Here is a 16,459-nt window from a genome sequence, read left to right as displayed (position 1 = left end):
GTGGAGAGTGTTTCATTTATAGATCGCATATATTATTAAACTAAACTTTAAAAAGTGACGTATAGATTTACATTTTGTAGACCGAAATTGTCTGTTTAATGTAATTCTACTTGGGATTAATTGGTGTGTTTTAATTAAGTAATGATCAAATGTGAAGTGACCCATTCACGTGACATTGACCGATGTTGTGTCAGGCCAGATTAACCATGCCCAGTTTGTCCTGTGTCAGTGACCATGTGATTCGTAAAGTAAAGGACTTTATGTTATTGTTTCAGCAAGTAGCTTTATATAATCATGTACTAAATTGTGTCGATTTGACCTGCAGTAGTGAGATTTGCATGACAAAAAGTACTTTACTGTACATGTATTTGTGAAGTTGTGTAAGTTTACACATGAACCAGGGGTGGCGAAATCAAATGTCCGAGTTGCCAGAGTCGTACATTTGTTGTCTGGGCAACTGATTTTTTTCAATAAGTTGTCCGTGGACAACAAGTTTTTTAAAAGTCGGGTCCAGGTATACAAAAAAATACATTGTATTAAAGCCATAATTAAGTTTTACAAAACGGGATGTTGACATGCGATTACATTGTCAGTGCTATTTGCGGAGCAATCAAGCTAAAATACGGGCACTCTCCTGCGCAGTGATCTCCCTTATTCTATAAGAGACCAGGAACATGCCGCATTTTAAACATTCAGCCTGACTGTTAGACAGTGTACAGACTGGTTTCTTTATTTTTACAATCAGACGGAAATAAAAAGTATCAACGTAAGATAATCAAAACACGGTGTACCTTGTTATTTAAGACGACTTTAATGGTAAAAATGGAACATTTAGTTTTTTTTAATCTTCAACAACGGAGCAAAAACCCGAAGCTTTGAGCAGTCCACCTCCCAAAAAAATAACAAAGATTATGATAAAAAATATGATCTATTAAACGCACCAGAACTTTTCAAGGAAACTTGGCTAACCGATTTTCAATGGTTACCAGTTGATGATAATCAAATTGCTACCAGTAGCGGCGCACAGCCTCAGTCCGATGAGGTCGACATATGGAACTAGTTTAATTTGTTAAGATTACGGTGACCTTATGTTCAACACATGTTTTAATAACACTAGCTTTGCAAGATTAAAAGTTTAGAAAGTCTTTATATTGTTTATAATATACTGCTATAATGAATGTACTATTGAAATTAAACTATAAACAAAACTAGCAAATCATACTCATTTTGGTATTGTTTTACATAATAATAAATGCGTTTATAATTTATATAAACATTAACGGACAAGTGTCGTTCAGCAACGGACAAGTTAAATTTCCTAAATGGTTGTCCGTGGACAAGTATATTTTTTTTAGATTTCGCCCCCCTGGGCACATGAAATCAATGGTGAAAGGCATGGATGGTGATGGAGAGGGGGGATGAGTAGAAGTGCTGCAATAAGTAATAAGTGTCAAGTGTCATTGATTAAAAAACATATTCCAGCAAGGTTAACAATAAGCTTGAGATACAAACATACATGTACATTGCATATAATTTGGCTAGTGCAAGGTTTAAAATATAAATCACAATTTGCTAACAACTTTATGAGTAAATCAGTAATTTCAAATTTGTGACATTGATATTTGTTGCCAGATTGAAAAACATGCGTAAAAATATTTAAACATGCGTAGTGAATGAAGTTAGGTATTCAACATGAACTATGATGTAGTAATACCAATATGTAAGATGATTAATTCATCTTATAAAATATTAATTGATTGATTGAGACGAAATGCAAAAAGTACTGCATTAGACATGATTTGTTCTCTATATAAATAAATTTATCAACGTGTTAGCGTTTAAAGTAATATTTTTTGTGGATATGTTAGTCTTATGAGGTTTAATTGTTGAAATACATAAAAGATAACAAACATAATTTAACATATACACCAAGTTAAACTTATCAGCGGGTTAATGTTTGAAATATACTTTTATGAATTTACATAATTTTTTTAAATCCTTAAGGACCTTGTTGTCAACAATTCTTTAAATTTTAGCGTATTTGTTCTACAGTAGTAGTATTTTTTATAAACTTCCTTCTATGTTCATTAAAAAGGGACATATAATAAGCATGTAGTGAAATTCATCCGCCACATCTCTGCATGTAAAATGAGGGCATGTTTCTTATTTATGTCTTGATTGGTCCATCTACCTGTCTCATTTGGGAAAAGTGATTACCAGTTCTAAGTTTAATAAATAAAGATGATTCATATTTAGTTAGTGTGATTAAATATTCTCTAATTCAATCTTATCCTTAAATATTGAATAGTTTAAGCCTCCTTTTGTTGAGTTTTGAAGTGAGGTATGCCAGGTTGCTGGTATTGATTAAGTAATATGCTCTTTATAGTGTACTTTATATTTTTATTTGGATTGGATTTGATTTTTAGCCATATGTAATTTCTGCCAGTTTGTGTGAAGATTTTTTTACATGATTTATCCATTTAGATTCAAAGTTAGGAAGGTTTAACATGTATTTATATATGAGATATGCTAATTTATCCGGTTTCCCAGTTATTAATCTATTCCAGTATGCAATCATTCTGCATTTTATATTGAGATCTATGGGGTATCTTCCGAATTCTGCGTATATCATATAAAGTGGGGAGCTTTTTCTTAGATTGAAAATTTTTCTCAGAAATTCATTGTGTATTTTCTCTAGTAAATCAATGCTTTCATAGCCCCAAACCTCTGCTGAATATGTTAATATTGGCAGGATAGTGTTATCAAAAAGTTTTTAATATCAGATATATTGGTAAATTAAGGTTATTAATTCTTGAATAGAGTAGGTGCATTGCTTTCCTTGCTTGTTGTGCAAGATGTTTCTTTGCAGTTAGGAAGCTACCAGATTTTGCTAAAAAAACACCTAGATATTTGTATGAGTTAACAATTTCTAGAGACATGTTGTCTATTTTAAAAGAGAAGTTTCTATTTTGCCTTGATCCGAAAATAATAACTTTTGTTTTATCCTTATTTATATTTAACTTCCATGTTTTACAGTAATCAGCAAAGTCATTCAGACAGTTTTGTAGTGTTGGGGCATTTTCAGCAATTAAGACTGTGTTGTCTGCATATAATAGTACAATATTTTTGAGAAAAGTAGCAATATTTTTTCTGGATTTGTAAGTTCTATACCATGGTGGCTTTTAGATTCTTAGTAATTCCAAGGTCATTTAGGAAAAGGGAAAAGAGGATGGGCGATAAATTTTCTCCCTGACGCACGCCGCAGTTACATGAGAAAAATGGGGAGTTTTGAGTTCCATTAGAGTTACATGATGGTACATGATAAGCATTCACACACCTGACAAGGCTTTATCAAAGTGTCAACACAGATAAACAAAGACTTCAGTTACACACATTGACAAATAATTATGTTGGGCTGGGCAATTCTAAGACCTGGTATTGTATTAAAAAATTCCATTGTTGTTCACCTGATATTTTGATTATTATTTTTATTTAACTGCCTATAAACAAAAGTGTTTCATTAAAAAAATTATTATTTTTATTCTTATTATCCATTAAGTTGTTGGATTTTCTCTCATTGAAGGATTAGTGATAGAAGTTGTGTTTTGTAATGTTGTGTATTGAAACATATTTTAGTCTGCAATTATCAGTATTCATTTCAAAGCCAGTATCAAATTCACACCATTTTATGTTATAATTTTTTAAATGCTACTTATACACGAATACCTCATGATTTATTAAATCTACTATAATACCACTAGTATGCTCCTCTTAAAATGTTTTGAAATGTAATGTACTTTTTACAAAAATTGTACTCAATTCAAGTCCACTTCAATCATACAGTATGTTAACTCATTCCATACTTCAGCCTTATCTCTAAGCAACCCCAATCAGTAATAGCCTTATCTACCATTAGATAATCAGTACCCTCATCAGCTCTAAATGCCTGACAGATTATCTGTTTATTGATACCTTTATGGGTGTGAAAAAGGTTGTTTTTTAGGTGTTGTTACTTTGTTGACTGATTATGTGACAAATATTTTATTATTATATTTCCCATTTAAAATAAATATAGTAATTTTATAAAAAATTTCGAAATCTTGCATAACTTATCAAATAAAACAATTAGATTATTTCCAAATAATGTATCCAATACCATTATTATTTATTCATACACTTTTTACAAATAAAAACTGTTTTAATGAATAAAATCAATCAATCTTAAATAAAACATAAACACATAATAAATTATTTAATGACATAAAAACAATAATAAGATATTGTTAATAAAACACCGTATTATGTGAATTGGGAATAAGACATCAATTTGGGATTAAATTGTGTTTTATCAAAAGTGCATAATATGCAGTTTTATATGTTGCATTTATCTAGTTTTACAAATTATAATTAAAACATATACTTGCATATATAATAGCATCATTTAATTGATTTTACTTCAAACTTGATTTTTTATTAATTTAAACAAAAAATCCTCATGAAATGAAACTGTGTCCATGCCGCGCATGGACACGGTTCAAAATACACTTTAAATGAAACAAATTCAATCACTGTTAATGAAAAAGTCATGGAAAATTTCTTATTAAGCTTAAATTATAGATAATGTATTACAAAAATATATGTTGCTCATGAAATGAATAGTTTTGTTTGAGAAAATCACCAAAATGATGTTCATTCCCAGTTTGATGTCTTATTCCCAATTCACATAATACAGTGTTATAATAAGATATTGTTAATAACCAGGGGTTTTTTTACTAAGAAAGTGACGCCGATATTCGGCGTCTTCCCCTACCAGAATTCCCCCTAAAACAAACCATTCCCCTCCAAAAATATAATTTTTAACCAAAATATAATATTTTACCCTCAAAGAATTTTTTTTTTCTTTTGGGAAGCCGACACGTATCAAATTTGTACCATGTACAACGATCTCGCTCTCTCTCTCTCTCCCGACGAACACTCAAATCTGGGAATCCAGTGATTCTAATTATAAGCTCTTAAATTACGTCGTGGAAACCGGGCAACTAATCGTATTAATCATGTGACTATTTTACTGGATTCCGGTCTTGCGCGAGAAGGGTGTTCCGTCAATAAATTACCAGAAACCAGTCGAATTTCACCCGGGTATTTGAAAGCCAAGATATAAACGTTAAAACGAAAAAGTCTCACAATTGGCGTTCATACACCGAAAAAAGTAAAACGTTCGGACTCGGAAAATATTAATTGCGTTGACGCATTTTTTAAGAATGAATCATCAAAAACCGTCGAAACCAGCAGGATTCGAAGGTACATGAATCAACATCGATTAATACTGTCGGATTATGTGAAAGTGAAAGTGACAATCGAGCAGCGGCCGCACCTTTCCCTTCCAATACTGTAGCAGATCTAGATCGTCAACCCATTCATCATGAAATTGAAATCACAATATTGACATCGTTCCCCGGCCCCAGTTGAAAACATTTCCCATTATTAGATCTACCCCTGCAACTTTATTTAGGACTTTGACTTTATTCATACTTGCTCATGTGTTTAAGAACAAAAAGGTCAGAGACATGCCTCTTTTTCTAAAAAAAAACCTGAAGTCTGTAGGCGAGTTATAGACATTGAAATGAACAGTTTTTTTATTTTTCCCCAAATATGTCTCTTTCGCGCTGATTTTCCCCTTTTACCCAGCGTCCAGCGTCTTCCCCTTTTTTCTAAAAAAACCCTGATAACAAAACAAAACAAACATCAATAGATAATCGGGGTGAATTGTCTTGGGGGGAATTGTCTCGCTTCCGGGGGGAGATCAAGGGCAATAGTTTCACAAGTGAAGAAGCTGGCCTTGTCTTTGGTTTTATTTTCAATGCATGTTGCCTTAGCGCTATATTATGACACTGACACAAATAGGCGTTCTTGTGTCACTTTTGTTTTGATGAATGGATTTGACTGTTTGCTGCCTTTCGGAACTTGAAATTTGGGCAAAAATATATCCCCTTCCCCCTTAACCCTTTGCATGCTGGGAAATTTGTCGTCTGCTAAAATGTCGTCTGCTGAATTTCTAAAATTAGCATTTTCTTTGATTTTTTTCAAAGAATACTATCAGAATAGCAAACAGTTTGGATCCTGATGAGACACCACGTTTTGCATAGGCCTTTAAAATTCGGTTCCCGCACTGAAAGGGTTAATGAATGTTATCCACTTTTATAATTGATTTTTTGTTGTTGGTATTGAATTAATTAATTAATTGAACAATGATGAAATTATTCACATACTTAAGTGCAATTCAGTGTCGTTACAGTACTGTAGATTTCGTCTGTGTGGTTAATCAAGTGTATCTACTGTAGATTATTTAAATTATTGAACATCATTTTTCACACCTGAGGATGTTTACGTCTGCTGCATCTTTTAGGCTTGAAAGCCACAGGTTGTGAACAAATGTCTGCATGTGTGCATATATTTTATTTCTTAGTTCCTTCCTCACCTGAATAATTACATGACAGTGTGTGATGATGAATATGTATTATCATGTTTATGACAATGTGTTGACCTGGAGCTCCTGCAGTTAAGACTCAAAATGTGGGAAGAATTTTCAATATTAAGAGCTTAAGTCTATGCATTAATCTCTGACTCATTGAAAAACATATTTTAAAGTTGACATGGTCATGTGCCATGTGGATCAACCAGAGTACCTAATTTAAGCTCCACCTATATGTATTGTCACCACCGAAACAATTTACATGGACCCTGGTCCCAGAATGGAAATCGAATACTGGTTGCTGGTGTGACTGCACGAAATTGGCCTTTATTATCAGGCGATCAATTACTTGAAAATGAAAATCTACGGTGGAAACTTTTTCGCAGTATAATTATTATTATATTTATTATTGTTACAGTTACATGTAAGTTGTGTCAATACCATCAGTGAATTCGTAGAAATATGGGATATTACGTAACCAAATGCATTGATGGTGTGTACATCACAATTTCAGCAAGAAAAGATTTTTCAGATACCAAATAGACAATTTTATGTGTTAAGTTTCTTTTTGATAAATTAATGCAGTTGTTTTTTACTAACAATATAATATCACCACTATTGAATGCCCATAATCTATGAGCTGTTAGTTTGTTAGTTTCCATTTTTATTTAATGTCATTTATTAATATAAAAAATCCAAATAGTGCCTTATGCCCTCTTAAATACATGCATCCAGTCTTATCTTATTTTGTCACCTTAGACCCCTAGAGAGCACAGTCACCCACGGTTTATTAGATTACAATCAGTAACACAGTAACTGATAAGCTGAAGGACACACTCCACACAAATATCTTATTATCTCCAGGTCAAACAATCTTGAGATTTGAGGGTTTTTTATTAATTTTAAATGAATACGAAATAAGTTGTTTTTTTATTGAGGAAAACAAGTATTATAATAATTGTTTTAAACAATGTGTTGGCATGGTAAATCTATCAGTTGTATTTGATTTAATTATTGATAACAATGGGCTAATGAATCTGCAGATTAATTTCACAAAGACAATATTATCATTTTAAATACATAGTTTTATTTGTTTGTAATATTACTGGCAATCTTCTTAGTTTTTTACTACAAATCCTTACTTTTTGTTTATCCCTTTACCCCTTAGATACTAAGTAGTATTTTGACGCATTTGTAGTCACTTAGAAAGTTATATTTAATTCAAGACCTTTCTTACTAGATCCAAGTTTTAAAGGCTTCATTTCCAACCCTTAGATACTGATGAGCAGCAAACAGCATAAAACCTGAACAGCCTGCGTTTTATTCACAGGCTGTTCTGAAGTTATACTGTTTGCACATAGCCACTTCCACTTTGCTTTTGTGTGGGAAAGGGTTAAACAAGTGTTATATTTTTATGCTGCCCGAAATAAAATTTTGGCGGAGCATATAGTGGCCAGTTTGTCCTTCCTTCCTTCCTTCCTTACTTCTTTCCGTCACACTTTTGTTACGGTTTCTCATAGCGCCTTCAACACTTTACCGATCTCTTTCATATTTGGCATGTAGGTACCTTGCATGGACCTCTACCTTTTGATGAGGTTTGAGGTCACTGGGTTCAAGGTCAAGGTCACCGAGGCTAATAATAGATTTTCTGTCACGCTTTTGTTACAGTTTCTCATAGGGCCTTCACTACTTTACGGATCTCTTTCATATTTGGCATGTCTAAGGTACCTTGCATGGACCTCTACCTTTTGATGTGGTTTGAGGTCACTGGGTTCAAGGTCAAGGTCACAGAGGCCTAATAATAGATTTTCTGTCACGCTTTTGTTACAGTTTCTTATAGGGCCTTCACTACTTTACTGATCTCTTTCATATTTGGCATGTAGGTACCTTGCATGGACCTTACCTTTTGATGAGGTTTGAGGTCACTGGGTTCAAGGTCAAGGTCACCGAGGCTAATAATAGATTTTCCGTCACGCTTTTGTTACAGTTTCTCATAGGGCCATCCGCCTTAACTACTTTACCGATCTCTTTCATATTTGGCATGTAGGTACCTTGCATGGACCTCTACCTTTTGATGAGTTTTTAGGTCACTGGGGTAAATGTCAAGGTCACCGAGGCAATTATATATTTTCCGTCACACTTTTGTTACAGTTTTTCATAGAGCCTTCAATATTTTACTGATCTCTACATATTTGGCATGTAGGTACCTATATATAGACCTACCTTTTGATGACGCTTGATGTAATTTGGGGTCAAGGTCACCGAGGCTAAATAATAGATTTTAGGTGGTTATTAACATAGATTGACAAAGCGCATCATCGGGGAGCATCCATCGTTTTCAACGATACTTGTTGTTAGGAGTTTACTAAGGAGTTATAATGCTTGGGTCAAAAATGATTGAAAAAGTACCAAACAAATATTTGTGCAAATGGGGTGTCACTGGGCCAATTGTTGTACTGCTCATTTGACACTTTACAGTAAAACTTGTTGTTCAATGTCATAAGTTGGCAGTCATTTAGTCAGCCCAAAAAGGGACCTTTTACACATTTCAATATTCAGACTCATAATTTAAGATTCAATGTGACAGACTTTCAATTGATTTAAGGGCTTTCTAAATGCTCACACCTCACATCAAAGATGATAAATAGTCTCTGGAAAAAACACAACGGGATTTCAATCAGGCATCATTCATTTTAATTTGTTCCCAGCATTCATAAGCACTTTTTATATTGATCATAAATTGTTCATCATAATCCATAAATAAACATTTAAAATGTATTTACAATTTCTTTTGAACATTCTGAGAATCTCTCCAAATGCTTTGTGACACTATTTCCAATATTCTATCAGAAATTGGTTTTTGTTTTGTCTCTTTTAATTCACCCCCTAGGGTGTGAGAAGATACAAAAAGTATGCCAAGGGAAGCTCTGATTTCTCATTAATATTTCAAGATAAAAGAGTTGTTTTCATGCAAATTAAATATGCTTCAAAACATTAAGGGTATTGCACATGCTTGATAATAGTTTCTTTGTGTCTCATCACTGAAGCACAAGCTGCTATCTACTGTTGTGCAAATCTCAAATTTTAAATGTAACCTTCATTTTTACCTGAAGTATTTAGTACAAATACCATTTCATAATTATTTGATGGTTGATAAAACTTTTACCTGATAAATGGGGTTATATTTTCAATAGTTGCCAGAGTAGCAGACATGGGGTAATCATAATTGTAATTCTGTTATCATCATTATTTTTAATTGATTACTTTTTTCATTAATCATGGATTGATCATTAATTATAGCTTTTGTTTTACTTAAATAATAATTTTATAGATTACCACTACAAGAGGTCATTACTCATTATTATTTATGATTATGATTACTTTGACCAAAAAGCAGATTCAATTTCAATTCATGAAGACAAATGACACATTAACAACATCAGATACTTGCCAACTTATCATGTACATGTAGCTTAATTACTGTGGTGTAGATCTCTGATAGCTCTCGGTCCAAGGGGTATTTCAAGGGAATTAAGTCTGAACAATAGTTCTTATTTGGAACTTGCCTGCAACTGGTTTTTCGGCTAATTTACATGAGTTACAAATAAAATTGACCTAGATCCCGGGAATGCGTATTGTTATTCCCCCTACAGGTGAAAATGGAGGGGACTTATGGTTTTTGCTCTGTCTGTCAGTCAGTCAGTCACACTTTTCTGGATCCTGTGATAACTTAAAAGTTCTTCATATTTTTTCATGAAACTTGAAATTATGGATAGATGGCAATATGGAGATTATGCACGTCATTTCATTTTGTTCCTACGTCAAGAATTCTGGTTGCTATGGCACAAATAGATTAGAAATATTGCTGAAAATAGTGGATCCTGCGATAATTTTAAAGTTCTACATATTTTTTCATGAAACTTGAAACATGGATAGAAGGCAACATGGAGATTATGCATGTCAATTCATTGTGTTCCAATGTCAATAATTCTGATTGGTATGGCAACAAATAGACTAGAAATATTGCTGAAAATGGTGGAGTTTCATCGGTATTGGACTTATATTGCTTAGAAATAGTCTTGTTCAAACTAAGCAAGTACGGGTACCAGAATATTCATGTGACACTAGGGTCATAATGGTAAAAAGTTTATTGTACCTAACGATTAGTGGAGTTCCGAATACAGTCTATTGCATTGATGATCTGCATTTATGCAAAAAATAAGTGTTGGAGCTTAATTAGGTGTGGGAACAGTTAAGTAATCAGTCAAATAATTGATTTCATGAGAATTTTAGTGAACCATGTTAACCCATGTATACAAGTTACATTTTGAAAAAGCAATTCATGCAACTTCTGCACCAGTGAAGAGACTCTGGCATTTTCTTTCCTTTCTGATAGAAGTTGAATGAGTGACCCGCACTTTTCAAATGCCCATGACATCAAATGCAATAATCGTGCAGTACTATGCATCTTTCTTTTTGTGCAAGTTAATAGGATAAGAATTAAGGGTGTCACGGTACTGTGTGGGACGGTATATGGTAATAGTCTCCTCTCAGTACAGTGCATGATACGCCTTCGAGTGCGTATGGTACGGTACAGCATTTTTCATATGCGCCAACGCGCCAAGTAAACTTTTAATGTTTGGATGTTGTAACAATACGCGGCAAGAAAGATTCCATTGGCGCAATCAATAAATATGTGGCACAGTAATTGGATCAATGTTAATGGAAATTCTGCCAATATCATCTCATATCCAATTTTTAAATGACAAATTTTGTAATCATGAATTTAAAATTAAATTACATTTTTACAAATTAAAGAAATGAATGTATGTAGAGGTCTTTAAATAAATTGAAAAAATTGGTTTAAAATGGTTTGTATGTTGTTTCCATCTGACAATACGTATCCCGGTACATATTGTATCGTACACACTGTACCGCGATACGTATAGTAATGAAGGGGAGCGTATCGTGACACCCGTAATAAGAATAGGATTTTTTTTATAGATGAACAGTGGTTGATAAAGGGTCTAGAAGCCCAAATATTATTAAATGCATGAATTAATACATCTGTAATCAATTTGATCACTTTGGTTGAGATTACCAATTAATAATATATCAATGAAAAAAAACATTAATCATGTTAAAAAATAAGTTTAAAATCATTAATTTCATTGATTTTTTTTTCGTGTAATTGACCACTGATAATTGTCTGCCCAGTTGCAACTGAAAGTAACATTCTTTTGTGACATAGACATTTTGCTTCACCTCATTATAAGAGCTATCACACTGCAGTTTATAAATAAACTGATAAGATAAGCTATTGGGGGACATCACCGACCCCAGTAGGCAGATTATCTCCAGAGCCAATTAAATATGCAGGTTTTGTTTTTTGCTATAATTAGCACTTGCTTAACAGTTACATGTATATGTTTCAATTGTACTTTCTCGTGGAAGCTGTCTAAGCCAGCTTTTCACCTTACCTGACCTTTGTAAGACAGACTGTCCAATAAAATTTCCTGTGGCTAGACACAATAAAGACACTTCATTTATTTCATTGGCTGATTTGAGCGATATATATATATGGTATGTCAATAAAAGATTCTTATTGTGTTTTCAACAATATCATGAAATATTATTTTTGATTATTTCACCATATTGACGTTGCCAAATGTGTGGGGAATGCTTGCAAAAAAATAATAATGTTATAATATATTATACATTTTGGGAAGTAATTCAAGTATTTCTTTGCATCAATAGAAAATAACATAAAATAATGACACTTAAACATTAAAATTATTGGTAATCCGAACAAGATGTAGCCCCCCCTTCCTAGCAATTGCTGTGAGAGGGTAACAAACACCTAGACATTAAACCCGGGGGGGGGGGGGGGGGGGGGGGGGGGGGGGGGGGGGGGGGGGGGGGGGGGTTCCGCTGAGACTTGCGAAATGTGACCCATTTTTAAACTGGAACTCTGATAAAGTAGACCCATTTTGATACAAGATTTTTTTTTAAAGCATACCCATTGTATACGACAACATTGAGAATGTGGACCCATTTCAATACAAGAAGTTTTATAAACTGGACCCATTTAAATACTAGAATTTGATAAAGTGGACACATTTCATACTTGAATTTTAATTTCTGTCATATCAATACAGTATACTTATTGAATTTGCTATTATATCTTTCCCGCTACTGAAATTTACTTTTTGATACCCATTTATATGGTGTGCGGTTAAAATGCCATAGGTAAAAATGCCAGCGTTAAAAATGCCAGAGGTAAATTGGTAAAAATGCCACAGGTAAAAATGCCATAGGTAAAAATGCCAGACGTTATATAGTAAAACAGATTTTTGAGCAATATTTTTTTAAGGATATTGAGTATTGTACGGAAACATTTTTTTTTTTTAATTGAACATGTTGTTAATGGTTGGGAATTTGTGTTTTTTTGATGAATCGGTCATTAAAGAAAACTTGTTAAATTCATTGTAAAAGGATATTGAGTATTGTACGGATACATTTTTTAATTAAACATGTTGTTTGAGAATAATGTGTCAGTAATACATGTTATTTTATATTGTATTCTAAAGATTCACATGCTTTTTTTAAGAAATGAAAGATTCAAATGTGTCTTATTCATATTGTTTCTGTGTTTTAAATGTGTCTTATTTATATGTGACTACGTGCTTATTTTTTCAAGAAATGAAAGATTCATATGTGTCATATTTGTATTTTATCCATGTCTTAAATGTGTCTTATTTAAGACTACATGCTATACCGCCAGTGCGATGCAATAGATCTTATTTCTTAATCTCCACTTTCACACTTAGCGCTGTCTTTAATAAGGCTACCTCTATTTCAAGGACAGATTACTGAAAACTAAATAAAAAGTACAACGGTGATGTTGATCCATGTTGATGTTGGTTCTAGCTAGATCATATTTAAGTAAATAATATTAGTTCGGAATTATACAATTGCGTATGCTATGCTTAGAATATATAGACATTTACTAACATTTATTCTATATCCAATAAATTCATCCAATCGGCATTCTTCATATGTACCACGTGACCGTCCAATATATTCCGGTATTGGATCCAAAAAGTCTGTATTTTTTCCATATTGGACAGTTGAGTACACGTGCACTAAGCAATTGTTTTATAACGATAAAAGCCGTTACCGAGAAAAAGTATCCGAATGTACTATAATCGATTCACACAGGCGATATTTTGCTCGTATGTCTCTTTTTAATACTTTCCTATTGAAAATATGAGAGGAAATAAAAAAACGAATCGAGAATGTGATATTTAATTAATTTTTATTGTTAGAAATTTAAAAAAAATGCAAAAGCAAGTGATATTGTTATTGCTAGAAATTGAAAACAAATATGCAACAACAAAACAAAAAATCTATTTTATTAACCTCAATGACAACTTTAATCCAATGCTAGCCTAATAACAACTAAGTAACAATGATATGCATTTCCATTTTCCATTTTCTGTTCTTCCATCCATTTATCGAAATGTATTTTAAACCACAGTATTTGTTGATAGCGTTTGTACACATGCTCACCATTCTGACCCAAAGGCCAAAACACAATTTACGAATTCGTAATCCTGTCGGAGCGAGTTGTTTTATTCCTATCGAAGTTAACAATTATGCATGACAAACACACAATCCGAAATACGTTTTGCCTTTTGGATTCGTTCAATGCTATCAAAATGGTATAATTTGCTACTAGATTTATTAAACACTACCACCTCCATATTGTTGTCCCTAAAATGCAGAGTCTTGCTTATACTAGTATGTTTCGTCAGAGAAATGACGTCACACGAGATACGTCATAAAGTGCGTAATCAATGAATGAAAATAAAAATACGGAAAGCTAGTTTGGTAATGAGGATATAGAATAAAAAGTTTATTAGACGTTTTAACTGTACAATACGTGATATATTTGGACTCGCACACAGTTTGAAGTCATATTGGACTCGCCTAACGGCTCGTCCAATATGACTTCAAACTGTGTGCTCGTCCAAATATATCTCCGTATTGTACAGTGAAACGTCTAATAACCTATAATTATTAACTGTACTGATATCCACATCAAATAATGATTTTACCTATATTATTTGCCATTGAACGCGTATTTAAAATAATAATGGTAAATAAAACGGACGCTTGCAATAATTGTCATTAACTTTTTCAAACGGTATAAATATAAGACAATGGTAGAGCGTTTACTATTTATTGAAGTTTTTTTAAGGTACACAACAATTTAGCAATAAATGAAATCAGTTATTTTGGCAGTAAATCCAATTTTTCCAGTACAGTAGCCAGGTGCCTGTGTATTGAGCTAATAAGATAGTGATCAACACAGCAGGTTGCTAATACACAGTGTAGACTTCCCCTGACTTTGATTCGAGCACAATAAATCCCAATATTATAAAATTAACAGAACAGAACAGCGAGTTTATTTGCGACATAAGCATATACAGCTAAACATCAAACTACCATAATAATAAATACACAATACACATGCATCAAAATAACACCAAAAATATGTTTATGCATTTTGTACAAATATACGACTTGTGAAAATGTATGATGTAAGAGAAAGCTCTTTCTGTTTTAACAAAGTTAAGTGAATTTTTAAAATCCACAATTGATAAAGAAAAAAATACAGTTAGATGTTATGTACACAATTTTAGTTGTGGGGGGAAAATTTACTCTCTAAAAAATCTTTATATTATCTGCTCTAAGTTTAAATGCTGTAATTAGCAAGACGTATCAATACATGCCTCATTTAATAATCAATCTATAATATATTATGCATTTATATATAAGCAAATTTCTGATTTCAATAGTTTTATGGTTTCCCATATTTATGCCCCCTTCAAAGAAGAGGGGGTAGATTTTTTGTACATGTCGGTCAGTCCGTCCGTCCACCGAATGGTGATGTATATCATTTGATGTATATCAAAGTTATAATGGCAGACACAGTATGGTGCCAGATAAGAGATTAGCCCTCCCCAATTAAATCAACTTTTTATAATAATTTAAACATTTATAATTTGACTTCATTCTCATTCACAATCTTACTTTGTGTAAATTAGTATAAATAATGGTTTGTTTATTTTGTGTAGTTAAAATCATCGAAGAATGTGCTTAATTAAAAAAGTGCTTCAGTTTTATAAGTTAAGGAAAGTTTTAATAAATTGATCATTTAATATATGATTTAATTTATAAATTTAGTTTTGAAACAAGAGTCATTTAATAATTAAGATAAGAATTTAATTAATAATTTAATTTTAATCCATTGATCAAGGAATATTAAATCTAAGAATTTAATTTAAAACAGGTGCTTGTTGATCAATTTATAATACAGGAAGATAATTTAATAAGGTGTCTTAGCTCAGGTAATATTAAATACCACACAATACCTGGAAATAAGACAGCATTTTGTCTTATTACCAGTTATTGTGTGGTGTAAATGGTGGATTGGTTGTTTATTGTCTTTCTGTGTTCATTTGCTGAAATATGACAATGAATTTATAAAAATGAAGCTCATTCTATTACAAGAAAAGGAATTTTGTATAATGGAAGAGTTTTTAAGTTACAATATTCATGTAACACACATAAATCCTATTTTAAAGGTAACTGGCCGTCAACTGCAGTAGTGTGTTATATCTTATGGAGAAATTGCCATTATTACATTATGCAGTAACAAGTCAACTAAACAGCCTGAATGTTGTTGGGTTAAAATGGTTAAAATGCTGATAGAAAGAAAAAGAATTCACATATGAAACATTATAAATTGCATGCTTATGTGCCTTCTTTATAAATTCCATGAGGCCTTTATATTTTATGCCCCCGGTAGGGTGGCATATAGCAGTTGAACTGTCAGTATGTCAGTCTGTCCGTCCGTCCGAAAAAAAAATTAACGTTGGCCATAACTTTTGCAATATTGAAGATAGCAACTTGATATTT

The 16,459-nt window shown here is 32.5% G+C and overlaps 1 long non-coding RNA gene across 1 annotated transcript in view; it reads left to right on the top strand.

Annotated features, from left to right (window-relative positions):
• LOC127862491 (uncharacterized) overlaps nt 1-16,459 on the top strand; it is a 44,857-nt gene that overhangs the window by 25,204 nt on the left and 3,194 nt on the right. The window lies entirely within an intron of this gene.

This window comes from Dreissena polymorpha, chromosome 16 (genome assembly GCF_020536995.1).
Source record: "Dreissena polymorpha isolate Duluth1 chromosome 16, UMN_Dpol_1.0, whole genome shotgun sequence".
Taxonomy (NCBI): Eukaryota; Metazoa; Mollusca; class Bivalvia; order Myida; family Dreissenidae; genus Dreissena; species Dreissena polymorpha.
This window is presented reverse-complemented; position numbering and strand designations above follow the sequence as displayed.